Source organism: Thamnophis sirtalis, unplaced genomic scaffold, assembly GCF_051295495.1.
Source record: "Thamnophis sirtalis isolate CommonGarterSnake01/CBP01778 unplaced genomic scaffold, rThaSir2_p1.2 scaffold_4, whole genome shotgun sequence".
In the NCBI taxonomy this organism is placed as follows: Eukaryota; Metazoa; Chordata; class Lepidosauria; order Squamata; family Natricidae; genus Thamnophis; species Thamnophis sirtalis.
Window position 1 is genome coordinate 41341449 of NW_028261384.1, and position 19692 is coordinate 41361140.

The 19692-nt window shown below is 40.8% G+C and overlaps 1 long non-coding RNA gene across 3 annotated transcripts; it reads left to right on the top strand.

The window, feature by feature from the left end:
• Window positions 1-544: 544 nt before the first annotated feature.
• LOC148045816 (uncharacterized) lies at window positions 545-13090 on the top strand. Of its 3 annotated transcripts, XR_015696343.1 has the most exons (4): window positions 545-868; window positions 2588-2608; window positions 6565-6679; window positions 7937-13090. It is a non-coding gene; the product is annotated as an uncharacterized LOC148045816 (long non-coding RNA). The 3 variants fall into 3 exon arrangements; XR_015696344.1 differs by lacking the exon at window positions 2588-2608 and having other exon boundaries at window positions 547-868; XR_015696345.1 differs by lacking the exons at window positions 545-868; window positions 2588-2608 and adding an exon at window positions 5201-5734.
• Window positions 13091-19692: the final 6602 nt, after the last annotated feature.

Sequence of the window (19692 nt, forward strand, 5' to 3'; positions counted from 1 at the left end):
TTCTCCTCTCTACAATAAGCTCCGAAAATCGAAACTAACTCTAGAAAGCAAAACCGGCAATCAAATCAAGAAACAGGAAGCCCACCTGCTTCTCTCAATACACCGATCCAGATGTGAAAGAGAGAAGGGGGATCCCCTGCATCCAGAAACCGATTTGCTCCTATCCCCATCCCAAATGTCCTTAAGCATGCCGCGGCGACAATAGGATCGTTGCCTGCAAAAAACGCATCGGCGCAGGAGGCAAGCCCACCACGCCGTACAATAGGGGTGGGTGGGTGGTGGAGGGAAAGGGACTTACCACTTCGCCTCCTTGGCACCTGGAGCAACCGGGACGCCCAATGCAACAGGTCCGTGCAGCGCTTCTTCCAACGGTTCTTGCTGCAGCGGCGCTCGCCTTTCCCTGCAGAAAGAGAAATAGAAAGAGCCCGGCGGGTGATGTGTAGCGGAGCTGCCGCGATTCGGACTTCTCGCGGAGGTGCCGCAGCCTCCCCTTCCGATCGGTGGTTGCAACAGCGGCTGCTGCTACGGCAACGAAGCGGCAGTTAACCAGTGCCCCTCCGGCCGTCGCGTTGGCCGTCATTGCCCATTCCTCCTCCGTTGCTCCGCTTCCTCCGCCTGCCTGCTCGCAAATGCCCGGTTCCCGCGAGCTCCGCTCCATTTTGACTTTTGCCGACGTGGAAATTTTGGGTTTGGAGACGAGCTACGCTCTTATTGGCTGGCGGAAAGCGGGGTCGGAGGTCATGGTTGCTGTAGCTGCTCCGCGCCGAGGACTATATCTCTTTTTTATCTATCTCAGACATTGGAAAGAAAGAGGCGGTACAAGAACCGGAGCCCAGAGACCATGCTGACCCGTTCAAGGCTGAATGAGGTGCGAGTGGGAGGCAGCACCTGCGCTAGCTATGAGCGCGCCCCCGCCCCCTCAGCTATTCCGCTGTCCCACCGGGAGGGCTGACAAGGCGAAGAGAAGGGGGGAGAGGGAAGGCAAGGACGATGTGATGTGGGTGGCCGGAGAACGAAAAGGCTTTGTCCGCGCTTTAAGGTGTCCGGGGGACCCTGCAGGGGTGTCCGGGTGGGAGAAGCAGCACTGCTGGAATGATGGGGGGGGCGAGGAATGACAGGCAATTTACTTTGGAGCAAGGGAGTAGGAGAGGCTGTGGGTGCCGCAAGCTAACTCAAATGGCCAGAGAGGAGATGAAAGGGAAGTACCCAGAAAAGTCACCTTAGGCCAGGATTTGGGAATCTGGGTAGAATCTAGGTATCTTGGTGGACAATCACTTAAGTTATTAGACAGTAGTGTACTGAAGCTGCCAAAAAAGCAGATAACACAAAATCAATGCAAAATTAGAGCCTACTGTAATGCACAAAAAAACACTCTCCTACTGGCAGTCCTAAGTCCCCATAGAATTTCTACCATCAGAATTCCCCTTGACTTTTAGAACCTCTATTTTGGGGGGCACACACAAAAAGAGCAACATAGCATCCTATGAAGTTTCTTTCCCAAGATTACTACAGAAAATGCACAGATGGTCTAGGTGCTGATGACATATCCTTACATCAGGAGAATCTGATTTTAGTATAACCCCATGATGGTTAATCTATGGCATGTGTGCCACTCGGAGCCCTCTCTGAGTACACACACCATCACCAGCTGCTCTTCTGGTTTACACCATGCATGTGTCCATTTTTGGGGCATTTTCAGGGCCATTTTTCAAGCCATTTTCTTGCTGATTTTTGGGGGCCAAAAATGGCTTGAAAAAATTCCTTGAAAAATGGCCCGGAAAATGACCTGTTTTTTTGGCTGTTTTCAGGCCGTTTTCCAGGCTATTTTTCAGGGAATGTTTCAGGCTGTTTTTCGAGCTGTTTTTGGCCCCAAAACCAGCTGGCAAACAGCCAGAAAAACAGCCTGGAAACACCCCCAAAAGTGGGCAAAAAATAGATATGTGCACACCAGTCAGCTGGTCTTCAGGTTTCCAGTGCTCCGACACGCGCACATGCATGCACATGCATACGCTTTCCAGTTTGGGCACTCGGTGACAAAAAGGTTCACCATCACTGGTATAACATGTAGAAATTGAGGGACTCAGTGGCTAAGAGGCTAAGCTTGTCAATCAGAAAGGTCGGCAGTTTGGCGATTTGAATCCCTAGCGCTGTGTGATGGAGAAAAATAGAAACCACATTTGGTGGGAAGGTAATAGCGCTCTGTGCACCTTTGATGTTTAGTCATGCCGGCCATATGACCACAGAGATGTCTTCCGACAGTGCTGGCTCTTTGGCTTTGAAATGGAGATCAGCACCACCCCGTAGAGTCAGGAATGACTAGAACATATGTGAAAAGGGAGCCTTTACCATATTATGGGAATATGACATTAGTACACTATGGTTTGGGCCTCTTTTTTACAATATCAGCCAACTGTGGCTTATAAGGCAAATCCTGACTTAGTCTTGTAGCCTACAAAATGTCTTTTCTCTTCCCTAATATACCAGTTTTAATCTTTTCAATTTTTTGGAATGCAACACAGTTTGTTCTTCATTTTATTTATTTATGATGCTTTGTCTCTGCTCGCAACTCCATGTCTTAAATTTCAAGATACCATACCTCTAAGTACAGGTAAGTAAGTAAGTAAGTAAGATCTTTATTACGGTCAAAGACAAGCAATTGTTTTTACACATTAAAAAATACTAACATTAAAATATAATTAAAAAGTATTGACATTAAAAGTGGAAAATAACATTATGGTCCAAAGATCGTTAAAGGTATGTCCAGATAATTGGTACAAGATGGTATTATACTGTCACCAATTTTTTTCTTATGGACATTGCAGCAGCACAGAACTTTGCCACTGCATATGTGGTTAGTGTCCTGGAGGAAAAAGCCTAGATAAAAATTGTCTGCCCTCCCTGGCAATCTCTCTAATAAGGGGAGAATATATGCAGACCTACAAGCTCTGTATAGCTCGCAGTGTAATAGTACATGTGAATTATCTTCCACTTCTCCTTTACCACATATACAAATGCATTCGGCTATAGGTGTTCTCTTATACCTGCCCTGGAGGAGTGCTGAAGGAAGAATGTTAAATCTGGCTCTGAAGAAAGCAGTTCTTTGTTTTGGGGAGATCAGGCCATTTAGATATCTTGCCGATTCCCACACACCCTGTTTGATTCTGTCCCTACTGTGGAGAGGCAACCTATTTAGTTCTTCTTGGAACTCCATGTCCCTCATTCTATTGATTACTACTTGCTTTGCTTGCTCAAAGCCTAGGGACATTAAGAATAATGGTGAGAGCACATAAGAGCCCAGCTTGTGATCAATTGCTTGTTTCCAGGGGGAAGGGAAATTGTCAGTCAATACTAGTGGGGACAATCCCTCTGGAAAGAAATGCATTTTAAGCCAAGTACAGGTAGTCCTCGACTTGTGACCACAATTGAGTCCAAAATTTCTGTTGCTAAGTGAGACAGTTGTTAAGTGAGTTTTGCCTCATTTTGCGACCCTTCTTGCCACAGTTAAGTGGTTCACTGTAGATGTTAAGTTAGTAGCCACAACTCTTAAGTGAAACTGGTTTCCCCTTGAGTTTGCTTGTCAGAAAGTCACAAAACATGACTCCAGGGAATCTGAAACTACTGTAAACATGAACCAGTTGTCAAGCATCCGAATGTAAATCCTGTGACCATGGGGATGTTGCAATGCTCATAAGTGTGAGACATGGTCATAAATCACTTTTTCAGTGCTCTTGTAACTCCAAACAGTCACTAAATGAACTGTTACAAGTTGAGGAATACCTGTATTCTAGGAGGAAATCCGTACATTCTGATCCCTAGGAAGGATCATAGGTTGCTATTTGTGCTGAGAACTATTTTGCAGAATTAAGGATCCTTTCCTTATTCCCCATAGTCTCCTCCTTGACAACTGTGTGTGTAGCAGACAAATTACAGATCCATATTCAGATTGCATTAAACCAGGGGTGGTATTCACTTACATTCCCTACCAGTTTGCAAATGTGAGCGCACGCGCCACCTCTGTGCATGCACCCAGCCTTCCGTACATGCTTTTGGTGAAAAAAGGGCCTAAGTGGGATGCCATAGAAATGGGGTGTGTGGGCAGGGCCACCCGCAATTTCTGCTACTGGTTCAGGTGAACCGGTCCAAACCAGTAGAATACTACCTCTGCATTAAACCATAAGTAGTTTAATTTTTGCTTAACATATTATGTGAATCCTTCACTACAATTTGTAAAACATGGTGTATGAACATTATTCTTTATTCAATAGTCAGTTTGCCTTAAAGCACGAAGCTGGAAATTGGGAGACCATAAGTTCTAGTCCTGCCTTGGACATGAAAACCATCTGAGTGATTTTGAGCCAATCACTCTTTTAATCCAATCCACCTCACAAGGTAGTTGATGTAAGGAAAATAGAGGAAAGGGTTTTAAGTAGTTTTACCATCTTATTTAGAAAAGTAATAAAAGTGGAATATAAATAAATAAACTGCTGTTAAAATATGACATAGCACAGTACAAAAATCATCAACAATACACCTCTCTGATAGTAGATCTAAAAAGGTAGCTTTGAGAGAAAGGTTAGCTGGCAGTTCTGCTACTCTTAAGTTTCATCGTTGCTGAAATGTTATCATTTTTGGTCAGAGAAAAATGAACAAAAAACCCCAATGTTTTTACTGCTGGTAATATCAGAAATTCCTTAAACCCACATTTAAGTGTCTCTGGCTGTGTTTGTTTAAATAGTACTTGATTAGAACATAGCTGTTAAGAAAACAAAAGATTGTTTACAGAAAATAAGAATGTGCAATGTGCACCTGGGTTTTATCTAATTTCCAGTCAGACGCAACATTCTTCTTGCTATAGAAAATGATGCACTGAATATAGATAGAGACATTATTGTGTTTCTTCATTGTTAGAAAGGAAAATAGAAAATTAGAAGCTGTACAGAATAATATCTGGAAACTTAAAAAGACTAAATAATGGCATTTCATGTAAAAGAAAATTCAGAAGAAAAATCAGTACCATTTACTTTGCTGATTACTGTTTGTACCCATAAAATAGTAAAGGTAGGCTATTTATTTATAAAACTTATGTCCAATTCACAAATTGCAATCCTAGGCAGCTAACGTTGGATTAAAACCACATAACAAAATAGCTGATAAGCAGAAAACTGGAGAGAAGCAACAAGAAATTACTAAGATCAGAATGTACAGGTAGTCATCAACTTACAATAGTTCATTTAGTGACTGTTCGAAGTTATAACACTTTAAAAAGTGACATGACAATTTTTCATACTTATGACCATTGCAGCATCCCCATGGTCACGTGATTTTTCATCCGGATGCTTGATAACTGACTTACATGACAGTGTCCCAGAGTCATGTGAACAACTTTTGCAATCTTCTGACAAGTAAAGTCAATGGGGAAACCAAATCCTCTTAAAAATATGGTGGATCCTGCAAAACATCCTCAAAAGAAGGATAAAATTCACCCCCCAGTTGTTCTTACTGGGTATATGTATTGACTTTACAGCAGCAGAGACTAATTTGGTTCTGTACTTAATAACGGCAGCAAGACTCTTGGTGGCGCAGTATTGGAAGAAGAAAGATTTACCTACAATTCAAGAATGGACTTTGAAAGTTATGAACTTAGCCGAAATGGCCAAAATTTCAGCATATCTCAAAGAACATTCAAACGAGAGATATAAACGAGACTGGAAAAAATGGATTGATTACATAAAAAGTAAATATGGGACTAAGAAACTCCAGATAGCTTATGCTTAGTATCAGTAACAATTTAAATTGTTTAAAATTTGGGTAACAGTAAGGAGCTGAGCTCAATGTAGAGATATTTTAGACTGTGATTGTCCAAAAGTTATACCACGTATGGTCTTTGGGAAGTCGGGGGGAGGGAAGGGAGGTGGGGATTTAGGGGGAGGGGGGAGGGGGGAAATACAATATGTGTTAAATTCCATGATTGCATTTGTATACTGTGGCTTTTCAATGTTAGTGCGAAAATAGAACAAACCGAATATACTGGAAGATAATAGAAATATACCGAAGGAAAGAGTCGAGTGAAAGAAGAAGGAGGGTGGAGAGGGTGAGAGAGAGGAGGAGGAGAAGGGAGGGAGGGAATGGATTAGAGGGAGTGACAGGGTTAGGGTTAGAAAGAAGGGGAGGGGAAGTAGGCGTAGAGGGGTGTGTGAGAAGGAAGAATGAAAGTTGGAGGGGGTTGAAAGAGGGTGTATGGTGGGCCAAGGTGGTATATTGGGTTTGTATTGTAGAGGGCATTTTCTATATAAGTGAAGGCCGTGTTTATTACTCAATGTTATATGCCCTGATCAAGCACAGTAAATATGTGATTGTATAGAATGAAAACATAATAAAATATATATATAGCAAATCCTCTTAACAATCATGATACTAATTTAAGAACTGCAGTGATTCACTTAACAAATGTGTCAAGAAGTGTCATAAAATGGGGCAAGGCTCACTTAACAAATTTCTCACTTAGAAACATAAATTTTGGGCTCAATTGTGATTGTAAATTGTACCTGTACTCTCATTCCAAAGAACATTTACCGGAAAGACTCATCCAAGTTCCTAGGCCTGTGATGGTGAACCTATGGCAGGCATTCCACAGGTGGCACACAGAGCCATCACTGCGGGCACGTGAACCATCACCCAGGTAAGCTCCACTGCACATGTATGCATGCCTACCACTGGCCAGCTGATTTTTGGATTTCTGCTGTGAGATGCAATCACATGCATGGGGGTGTTGCGCGTGCATGCATGGGAGGGTTGCACACTCATGCATGGGGGTGGGGAGATGCAGTGTTCCCCGCACACCATTTTTGGCTCCAGGAGGCTTCAGGGATGCCTGCTAGCACCAAAACAGAGTGTGTGACATGCCTCCCCGTTCGTGATTTGGTGCTAGCAGGCCTCCCTGAAGCCTCCTGGGACCAAAAATAGGAGGTGGGGGGTGCAGCACCTCACCCTACCCCTGTTTTGGTCCCAAGAGGCTTCAGGGAGGCCTGCTGGCACCAAAACGGGGTCATAGCGCATGTGCGGGGGGCAGGGTGGGTGCTTGAATATGGGCATTAGATTCTGGGTGTCGGCATATATGGATGCACTCTCTCCATTTGCTCTTCTCCATTTCCTAGCCGAGGGATCTAGCATTGTCCAAAGATGCTTCCATGGTCATGTGATCTGCATGATATGCCAAGGTGCCTGGAATGCTGTTACCTTTCCACCAAAGAGATAATTACTTGCCTTTGCGTATTTTCAAACTGCTAGGTGACAGGGCTAAAATGGGAGCTCACCTGGTCAGAATACTCTTGGATCTCAAATTGCCAATCTTCTGGTCAAGAAGCCCAGCATGATAACTGCTAGGTCACTATGCCCTTTATCTTCTGAGTAACCTTCCTCATAAAGGGACACAGGATAAACTGTACTTCATTGTCCGTAGAATTGATTTGAGTAATTACTTACTGAATAACGTACCTGTTTAAAAGTCATGCTGAACCACTCATCAAGATTCCATTCATCACCACCTGAGTCCAGCTAATTGTAATAAATGGGTGGCCACACTTCAAGTTTTCTATCCATTCCCTTAGGGCCATCAGGCATAAACTCTTCTAGATAATCAAGACAAACTGTGTCTTAGTCATTTCCAAAACCTGCTGTCAGAATCAAAATCAAAATTAATCTGAGTGATTGTATTCAATAGATGTCTTCAATAGTTTTCATCATAATCTTGCAAATGTTCCATTAGGCCCATTCTTAACCAAGAGGGATCAGGTCACTTGAACAGAACCACTGGCTGGTTCCCTGTGGATACAATAAAAATTTACAAATTTTACATTTTTGTTCTGATTTCATGAGATTAAATTGTTAATATTAAGGTTTTAATCTGTAGTTAATTGGATTCTTTGTTTCTCTCCAGCAGGACATACTTCCACTATCTGGGGTTCCTTTGAAAGCCAAGGAACTCTCTGAAAACTAAGGAACTCTACAGACACAGCAAATTTACACAAATACGGTCAAATCCAAGACCATTGTCTCTTCTTTTCAAGCAATACCTGGGGCCTTGACTGAACCATGCATCAGAGAAACAACCCAAATTATACATGGAAATTGGAACTCAGTGGGGGTCCATTAGGGACATGTGATGGATCAATCAAGGAAGTTCTCCTTGTGGTAGTATGATGCCACAGGAAATTCCAAGGCTATTGGAGTGTGAACTGACTATGACCAGATTTTGCAACATCCTTCAGGTCTAGATCATATCACTGTTCCAAGACAAAAACACAAATTTATGTGTGACTGCTGCTGTCTTTGGTAATATAGGCCATGCCTATGTTTGCCGTGGCCTGGCCTACACCACCACATCTAAACTGCCTTAGACTCATATTCTAGGAAGGCAGATTAAAGTCCCCCAATATAATTCCAAAGCCAACCCATTCATAGCATCAAGATCAACTAGGGAAACTACTGTATAGCAGGAAGTATGTCATAGAGGCAATACTTCCTTCCAGTCCCTAAAACTCAAAATATCAATAAATCCCAATGAGTTGCCCTTAAAAACCATCAGTGTCTCTTGAAGGACTGTAATGTCTCCACTGTTTCTACATTATGATTATGGCTAGTATCATATTAAAGTGAGAATTTCTTCAGGCTAATCAAGTTTAGGTAATTAAGTTGAATCGAACTGAATACTCTATTTGGCCAAGTGTGATTAGACACTCAAGGAATTTGTCTCCACTCAATGTACATGCAAAGCAACAGAGAGAATAATACTAACACCAACAACAAAAGGGGAAAGTAAGTAAGATAATCAGGACAAGATTTCAGTAGGTAATTTATTTATTTTTATTTCTACCACCCACTGGAATACAAAATGGGAGTCATGCGAACCCTACAGCACCTAGCTGAAGGCCTGCCTACCACTAAAGATGGGAAAGAAAAAAAATACATCAAGGAAGCCCTCAGAATGCGTAGCTATCCCAAGTGGGCCTTCATCATATCTCAAAAAAGACCCTAGAGGAGCTCCTCCATAAGAGAACAATAAATGAAGCAACCTTATCATTCTATACGTTACAGGAATATCAGAAAAGCTCAAGAGGATCTTCAGCCAACATAACATATGTACATACTTCAAACCCAATAATACATTGACAAAAGCTTGTCACCCCAAAGATAAAACACCCAGACATAAACTGAGCAATGTGGTATATGCAGTACAGTGCAACAAGCCATGTGCAGATCTGTACATTGGAGAAACAAAACAACCACTTTATAAGCGCATGGCACAACATAGAACAAACACATCAGGATTAGATTCAACTGTCAATCTGCATTTAAAAGACACAGGCCACTCATTTAAAGACAGCAAAGTCTATTTTGGACAAGACCGCTGGTTTGAAAGAGGGGTCAAAGAGACCATCTATGTCAAAATTGAACAGCCTTCTCTCAGCAGAGCTGGTGGGATACAACATCATTATCTCTAATCTACAACACAGTCCTTTCAACAGTTCCAAGAAAGGGCCACACCCATTTGCACCACTCAAGTGACCCTGATGACAGAGATAAATCTCCAGGGGACCCTAACAACTCATTAAAAGAATGCAGATATCCAGCTGTCTGCAAGGAGTATAAATCCTTCCGTTCTCCACCATCCAGTCAGAGCTGAAGAAGCTTCTTAGATGAGAAGTGAAACATCTTCAAAGAAAAACCAGAAAGTCCATTTGCCTCTTGAAAAAGCACCTTTGGGATAAAGTTATAATTCTAAGTACAAATTAGAATTTATACTTGCACTAAATCCCATTAGAATCCATAAGACAAGAGGGCAGTACTGTTCTTATAATTGATCAAAATTGGAAGATACAGCAAAGAATAAAAATGAAGAGATATCAGTGGTGCGGTGAGCCTCAGTGGCGCAGTAGTTAGGGTGCAGTACTGCAGGCCACTTCTGTTGACTGCTGGCTGCCTACAATTTGGCAGTTGAAATCCCACCAGCCTCAGTGTTGACTCAGCTTCCATCCATCCAAGGTTGGTAAAATGAAGAGCCAGATTGTTGGGGGCAACATGCTGATCTAGAAACCACTTAGAGGGCTGTAAAGCACTGTAAAGTGGTATATAATCTAAGTGCTATTGCTAATGCTGTAGCTTGCAGGTTTTTAGCCGGAGATGGATTACTCACTCTCCATTTTAGAACAGTCTGAAAATATCAGAATGTACAGTAAGTCAGACTAGTGTATATCAGATCCTGGCTTTCTCTTTTAAAATCGTATGAAGCATTTAAAAAACAGTGAAAATAATTTGTTTTTCTAAAATTTCATATACAGGTTTTGCATCAGTTTTCTGCACCAGCAATCCTATATGATTGCATGCTGGTGAGTGTTTTGAGAGCAGACGGTTACTTTTTTTGTGGATTTTTCTGTTTTTTTACAAAACCAGAGGATAGCTGTTTATCATGGAACATTGCTGTCTGCTAATTTGGGACAACCTGTTGTCTCATTAGCGACAATTCTTATCCCATCTTTGGCTCCTAGAGTCAAGATAGTCATTTCCTAGTTCCTCTCTCTTAGTATTTTTTAGAAGATACCTCTTCCTCTTTCCTTCCTATCAATGCAGCAATATGCAACCAAAGTGATAGTTATTGGAGGAAGTCACAAATTTGCTCACATTTTCACTTTTTTTTAAAAAAAATAGTTTTAGTGCAAAAAGATTTGTGTCACTGCAGCCAGAAAACTTTGTTTGTGGCAACACTTAAAAGTTTTTGCAAATGACCAAACAAATGCCATGTTAGTCTATACAGTGGCTGCATATACAGAGGTTGCAGGACAACATATTTAGAGGACAATAGAATGGGGGAGGGCGATGTAAATTTACAATGGAAAAAACAGCTATATTCAGCTAATAGGTAGTAGAATGCATGGGCGACATGCCACAGCATACTGTATGGAGTAGGAAGGCTTTTAAAAGAGTTTAAAATCGTCGTGAGCCTCATATTAACTGATCAATTAATTCTTGGTGCTTGGTTTTTAAAACTGAAAGTAAGGAGCTTGTCCTTAGAGAGCTGAAGGAGCCCTGCCTCTAATCTAAATATTTGAAAAGTTAATAGCCATTAAAATAGTTGCCGATTTAACTGTATTATATTTTCCCATGCAAATAGAAATGAAATGAAAATGGGGGTAAGCAAGAACCCATAATGGCTTAAGGGGCGAAGTATAAAAGCCCCTGGAAGAAAATCAGCAGTCACTCACTAACCTAGGCAGTGATTTTTCTTCACTGTAATCTTCCTCATATTGTATAAAAAAAGAAGGGAGTAGCAGAATAGGGAAAACGCAGTTCTAAGTGTTTATAGGGAGGATAGAACATACATATATTAAATGAAATGCTTGCCATAATTCCCAATTTAAAATACCAAGATATACTGTAATGAAAAAAGCATGGTAATTATTAATTAGTAGAGTTAGATACAGCCTTAGCTGTAGCTAACTCTACTAATAGCCCAAACCATTTCTGATGAGGACATCAGTTAAGAATTCATTCAAGTGTGAGTCATTCTCTTCTGGAAGCGGCTGCTGACAAGACCTTCACCAGCCAGGGGACAATCCAGAACCATATTTTGCAGCCAGCCAGCCAGGCAGCAGCCAGCCAGCCAGCCAGCTAAGCTACGAGGTGCGGTCCTGAACAGGGAAGATTAAAGAATCCTTTGTGTAAGGACCGATTTGATATCTTCTCATCATGGCTTCTCAGTACAGCGATCCTGAAGAAGCTGAGATTGATTTCCTACTGCATCCATACAAGGTGGGAGATTTGGTTGTTCTGAAATGGTCCGATGATTCCTCTCAGTACAGATGGAATGGACCTTTCAAAGTGAATTCGGTCACCTTCTCATCCCTGAAGATGGATGGAGTGAAGAAGTGGTTCCACCACACCGATGTGAGGAGATATGTTCCACCCCCTGAGGAAGAGGAGAAAAAGAAGTCGGAGTGACCAAGTGTCAAACTTCTACATCAAGTTTTGATCAATCATTTTCCTTCTTTCTTTGACTATTATATAAAAGGCTAACATCAGACCAGGATGCTCCCAAAAAAACATTTGCTGCTGCAGGAATAAACAAATGGATTGGCTAAAAAAGAAGAAGAATTCAACTTTACTCTATTAGTTCAATAACTTTTGTCTGCTGTAACACATAAATTGTGCTACTTCACAACGTTGCTTGTTTTGTTTTGGTATTGTATATTGTGTACCAGTAACTAAGCTCTTGTGGTTTGTAAATCATAGTTTAAGTATAATCTGAATTCAGACACTTGTTTATTTAACAAACTATAGTTAAACAAAGTACAGTTGTGCAGAGTGTAAACCAATTAGCATTCAATGTTCTGTAGCAATATTCTTGCTTCTTGAATTATTAATATTTTCTCAGTAGGGTCTTGTTAATTTGTCACTCTCTCTTCCTTCTTTATAAGACTACAATTTCTGCAAATAATGGTTTCTTTATATGTTCTGGGGTATTTAACATGTTTCATGCAATGCACATTTAAACTAACATTTTAGCAGATCTATTTTTATGGCAAGTCCCAAAAGATTACTTTTCTGGTTGAACTGGTTCTTTTAAAAAACGCATCCTGAAATTGTACATTTATATGCCAAGGTTTCACAGAAAATTTTCTCCCATATGCATATAATTACAATTACACTGCTCTTTAATTCTGTGATCATTAATATTAATATAACTTACTCAATGGTATGTTTGTGTTTTCAATTTTTTCAAACAACTTTTTATTCCTGTATGATAAGTTGCTCATCCTGAAACTTCAGAACCACATATAATACCCAAAAATATGTGTATGGCTCTATGTGTTGTTACACAATTGTAATTTTTAATGTGATGGAGAGAGAAACTGTTCAGTATGGGAATAAATAATCATTGTAACTTCATTGGATTTTAATGTAAATGAAATATCAATTTAGGTTTTGTGCAATGTTTAATACAACAATTAAAATATATTCAATTATTTTTATCATTCAGTAACTGGATCTATGTATAGCCTCTTTTGAAAGTGCCTATTAAATATTTATACCGAAATGACTGATATATTATTTTGTTTATGTTAAAATCACATAATGTATCCTTTGTGTGACATCAGAATGTTGAGCCAGAATAGATATAACCAATTAATTTTCCAATCAATTTGGATTCACTTTGGTTAGGCTTGGTTTTTATCTGAAAAAAGTGGTAAAACAAAGAACAAGATAACAAAAAGAATATTTGGTTTTGGGAATTTAAAAAAACTTGAAATTTATCAAATGGGATTAATTAAATACCTCCCATAATCTGTGTAAAAACAAATAAGAGATATAGGCACATTATTTTGAGGTCCACATTAAGCTGCTATCTACCACTTTAACCACAGGGGAAAGAAGCATATGGTGTGTAGTAGCTACAATATTTGACTATGCACCCTCTGCTGTGGAAATATACTGGGTGATTTTGAGTTAATGTTTCTCAACCCAACCTCAGAGGTTTGTTAGGAATTAAAAGATGAGGAAGGGAATATTGTGTACGCTGCCTTAATCTGAAAAACTATAAACACAATATTCAAAGGACCGGTGTATTTTTCAACTGTTAGCATGGAAAAGTGACCAGAAAGAAGGAGGAGATGGGGACAAGATCACTTGGTTATTCAAGGAAGAACCACAGAATCCAAGTCTTCCTAAAGCTCTTTTTCCTTTTCCTTCCCTGAGTATTGTGGCAACAACAAAGGCACAGCTATCCTTATCCATGGGAAAAAATAAATCTAGGTAAAGGGCTATTCCTGTGTGATAATTACAGATTCTTTCTTATGACTGTAATTTCCCAAATTAAAATAGCTGTGATTAAGATTATGAAAATAGTAATGATGAATCCATCTTGATGGCTTCTTCGGGGCAGGACCCACTTGAAAAAAATGCAAAGGAGCTGCCTCAGGCACACATACATAAACAATTAACTAATGGCCTTCAGGTCTATTTTTCCAGGAACAACAGATTACTCAGAATATTTATACCACATGTCACCATGAACTGACCTTGCTATATATATGGAAATTACATTTTCTTCGTTACTTCAGCTAATAGCTGTTGATGAAATAAATACCTTTTATTATTTCTTTTTTTCACAAGTCACAGTAATTGTCACAATATTTAATTACACGATTCTCCACTCCTATAAATCTATATGTATAGAAAAACATGGATTATGAATGAAGAGATAATTATCTTTTTCTGTTTCTCTGAGGGAGAATAAGAATGAACATAAGCTAAATAGTGAAGTTAGTCCTGGAGTTTAATTTAGTTTCTTATATAAATTCAGAAGTAATGAATGAATGAGACAAGATAGCAAGTCTAATATTCATATTTATGACTAATGTCATGCATCTGTGATAGTTCATTTGTATAGCCATGTGCCTTAGAGGATGTATATCTGTTATTTTTTTTAAAAAAATGTTCTTGCCAATGCAATTTGAAAATATTGATTTTTCAAAATATTTCATTGTCATAAAATTATAACTCAAATTAATTGCAGCTTCCTACATGTGTACTTTAACAACAATCTTGGTAAAGAAGGCTATTTTTATTGATGTCTACTGCATTTTTGCATGGTTATATCCATGTCATCAGCTTTCATTTTTATATATGTTTAGCGTTTTCTCTATTTTTCCTGCTCTCCTTCAATATCTTCATCTTCAGTACATGTTAGTGAATTTCTTCCATCCAAAGGGCTTTGTTTGACTTCTACAGCCTTCTTCCTTTTCTTTTTCCTTTCCCCTCTTTCCTTTCTCTCTCTTTCCTTTATGTTTTGTTTTTAGCTTTCCCATATCCCATCCTTTCAACCCTAATCTTTGAATATACACTTATACAGTGTGGATGAATCGGCTTTTATAGTGTAACTACTCTGCTATATATACTGGATATTGATTTTACTCTGTATGTGTACAGTCCAAAAATCAATATTCCAGTAGACAGAAGAGAATGTGTGCCAGTGTAATGGAGTTCTGCCTTCTAATGCTACATGCAGAATCCTCATTCAAAGATTGAGGTCAGTCACTAAATGGAAATGTGTTTTCTTATTTTGTCTATTTCATAGATACTATAAGGATCAACATATCAGCTTAAAAGTGTGTGCTACAAAATATATCACAGAGTTCAAATTACAGAGCACAAATACATATTTTTCAATGCACTGTTGATTTTTTTAAAAGAAATTTTCATTGCATTTAAATAATAGTTTTCTTCCTTCATGTCATATATTTAATTTGCTCTGTTAAATTATTGAAAGACATGGAAGAAATGCACAGGCAAATTCCGTAATTTGACCAGTGAAGTACATTTTTATAGCTATATAGTTAGAAGTAATTTTGGTTGAGTGCCAGGACTGGGCTTTATGCCAAGAAAACAGTATGTAAAATTGCAACACCTAGATTTAGGTATTTTAAATCCAATTGACCCCAAATTACAAATCAATCATAGGTGTGTGTACCTGGTGTGAGTTTTATTGATACTCCTAGGCACTACAACATATAGCAGATGACTTAGAAAGAAAACTTGCATGCATTTACCAAGAAGAAATTCCATTAAACTGAAGTAAACTTTTTATTTCTTAAAGAGACATTAGAGACGGTTCCAGATTTCATTTTCCTGGATTCCAAAATCATGGCAGATGGGGACTGCAGTCAAGAAATTAAAAGATGCTTGCTCCTGGGGAGGAAAGCTATGGCAAATCAAGACAGCATACTAAAAAGTAGAGACATCACCCTGCCAACAAAAGTATATATAGTCAAGGTTATGGTTTTCCCAGTTGCAATGTATGGCTGTGAAGGTTGGACCATAAGGAAGGCTGAGCATCAAAGAAATGAGGCCTTTGAACTATGGTGCTGGAGAAGACTCCTGTGAGTCCCTTGGACTGCAAGGTGATCCAACCGGTCAGTCCTAGAGGAGATCAACCCTGACTGCTCTTCATCCTGAAGATGAAACTCAAATACTTTGGCCACCTAATGAGAAGGAAGGACTCACTGAAGAAGAGCCTAATGCTGGGAATGACTGAGGGCAAAAGAAGAAGGGGATGACAGAATGAGGTGGCTGGATGAAGTCACCAAAGGAGTAGGCATGAGCTTAAATGGATTGTAGGGGATGGTAGAGGATAGGAAAGTTTGAGTTTGAGTTTTGAATTTTCATTTTATTTATATGCCGCCCTATTCCCGGCGGGACTCAGGGCGGCGCACAAACGCAAGGAGGGGAAGAGGAAAACACAACAACTACAAAGTGCAGGGTATTTAAAAACAACCAACAGCCACATGATTCGGGAGGGGAAGGGAACTCATCGACCCCAGGCCTGCTGACACAGCCAGATTTTACCAGCTTTTTGGAAGGCCTGGAGAGAGGTGAGGGTCCGAATCTCTGTGGGGAGTTCGTTCCAAAGGGCCAGAGCCGCCACAGAGAAGGCCCTCCCCTGGGTAGTAGCCAGATGACATTGGCTGGTAGACGGAACCGGAAGAGGCCTGCTCTGTGTGATCTAATGGGTCTTTGGGAGGTAATTGGCAGCAGGCGATCTCTCAAGTACCCAGGTCCAATACCATGAAGGACTTTGTAAGTGATGACTAGCACCTTGAAGCGTATCCGGAGACTAATCAGTAACCAGTGCAGCTCGCGGAGGATAGGTGTAACGTGGGTGTACCAAGGTGCACCCACAATCGCTCATGTGGCTGCATTCTGGACGAGCTGAAGTCTCCGAATGCTCTTCAAGGGCTGCCCTATGTAGAGCGCATTGCAGTAGTCCAGTCTTGAGGCCACGAGGGCATGAGTGACTGTTGTGAGTGCCTCTCGGTTCAGGTAGGGACGCAATTGGTGCACCAGGCGAACCTGGGCAAATGCCCCCCTGGTCACAGCCGACAAATGATGTTCTAAGGTCAGCTGTGGGTCCAAGAGGACTCCCAAATTGCGGACCCTGTCTGAGGGGGGTAAAATTTCACCCCCCAGCCTGAGTGATGGAGTACTAGCCAAATTTTTGGGAAGGAAACACAACAGCCACTCGGTCTTGTCTGGATTGAGCGCAAGCTTGTTAACCCCCATTCAGACCCTGACAGCCTCCAGGCACTGGCCCATCACGTCAACCGCTTCACTAAGTTGGCACGGGGCGGACAGATACAATTGGGTATCATCCGCGTACTGATGGTATTTTATCCCATGCCGCCGAATGATCTCACCCAACGGCTTCATGTAGATGTTAAACAGGAGGGGGGACAGGACCAAACCCTGTGGGACCCCATATTTCAGGGGCCTAGGGGTCAACCTTGGCCCCCCGACCAACACCGACTGCGACCTGTCCAAGAGGTAGGAGGAGAACCATTGGAAAATGGTGCCTCCCACCCCACCTCTCGTAACCGAAGGATACGGTTACCGAAGCAGAAGGATACCATGGTCGATGGTATTGAAGGCCGCTGAGAGGTCAAGAAGCACTAGGATGGAGGGATGACCTCCATCCCTGGCTCTCCAGAGATCATCAGTCAGTGCGACCAAAGCGGTTTCCGTGCTGAAGCCAGGCCTGAATCCGGACTGAAAGGGATCCAAGGCTTCATCCAAGGACCGTCAGAGCTGAAAGGCTACCACTTTCTCAACAACCTTCCCAACAAAGGGGAGGTTGGAGACTGGATTGTAGTTATTCAAAATGGCTGGATCCAGAGATGGCTTCTTCAGGAGGGGTCTCACCAACGCTGTCTTCAATGCCGGAGGAAAGAAGCCCTTCCGAAGAGAGGCATTCACCATCGCCTGGATCCAGCCCCGCGTCACCTCCTTCCTGTTCGCGACCAGCCAGGAGGGGCACGGATCCAGTGCACACATGGCAGCACTCACCGCTCCCATGGCCTTGTCCACTTCGTCAGGAGCAACAAGTTGAAAGTCAGTCCAGAGATGTCACTCAAGACCCTCCCCCAGTACCCCGGCTGGCTCTGCACAATTGGAGTCCAGGTCCATCCGAAGCTGAGCAACTTTGTCTGCAAGGAACTGGACATATTCCTCCGCTCTACCTCGTAAGGGATTATCCGCAACCCTCCCATTCAGGAGGGAGCGGGTTACCCTAAACAAGGCGGCAGGGCGTGACTCAGCAGACACTATCAGAGCGGCAATATAGGTGTTCTTAGCTGTCCGTATTGCCGAGAGGTATGCTCCGATGCAAGCTTTTAATAGTGCTCGGTCTTACTTGGATTTACTGGACCTCCAGCGGTGCTCTAGGCGTCTCTTTTGGTGTTTCATCTCCCGGAGGTCCTTGGTAAACCAAGGAGCCCTCCTGGATCCGCTGCCGCGGATCAGCCGTAAAGGCGCAATCCGGTGGAGAGCCTCAGACGCTGCTGAGTTCCAAGCAGCAACTAAGGTCTCCACCGGACTGCGGGCGAGAGTATCAGGCACAACACCAAGCGCCGTCTGGATTCACATATCTGGATTCACATATCACACTAAATTAAAAAAATAGACGATATTAGCATTCATGAAATATATACAGTACTTAATAATTAATTTTACCCAACCAGTTCTAGCAGTGAAGTCTTTATGTTAAACTATAACATTATTACCATATATAAAGACAAATTGAGGAACAAATAATATTCCATGTCATGTATATAAAATTAATCCACAAAATATATTCTGCATAGGAGCAAAGCTAGAAGAAATATAGTTATCTTTCTAAACATTTAACCAATGTTGCATCAAATAAATATTGTTTTCAGTGTACAACAAGTTAGGGAATCTATCAATCCAGAATGTCCTGTCAACAATTTCCTTCTGTCATCAGCTTCTTCGAATTGGATATTGGGAGGGCCGTTGGTTGCCATGGAAATTCAACCAGATTGCTATTTTTTAGTAAGACATGGAGGTCATGCAGGATGCCAGTAAAAGCTCCTATATAATGTTGCCAGGATTAGTGTCCAATCAAGTAAATAAGCAGTATAATTTGTTTTTCCAGTGATTAGTCCCCCCATTCATTATTTTTCCAAAGCTGATATATCTTCTTGCAACTAACTGACTGAAATAAGTGGAACATAATTGGGCAAAAATAAACCAAACTTTGCAGCCATAATATATATGTGAACTGAAGTTGTGATTAATTGTTGCTTCACAATGATGCAGCAAAATCTTTAAATGGTATAGAATAATCTTATTAGAATTTCTGAGATGATCAACTCCTTATGTTATGTTATGTTGTGTTGTGTTGTGATATGATATGTGATATGTGATATGTGATATGTGATATGTGATATGTGATATGAGATATGAGATATGAGATATGAGATATGAGATATGAGATATGAGATATGAGATATGAGATATGAGATATGAGATATGAGATATATTATATTTCACTATGGATCCAGAATATACTAATTGGTACACATTATTTAAAATCCATACATCTTTCAAGATAAGCAACATATAAGCATAATTCTTCTTTAAATATAGATCCATAATTATAATATTACATCTGGTAAACTGAAAAGCATGTCCATGGTAAAAATTCTGTATGTAAAGATGTGCTAATGAATTATTACATAAATAGATTTATTTAGAGCTTTCGATAATTTCATATTGAATAATTTATGTTTAGTTCACAATTGGATATTAAACGTTATCCACAGACATTTTATTTCTAAAAGTTAT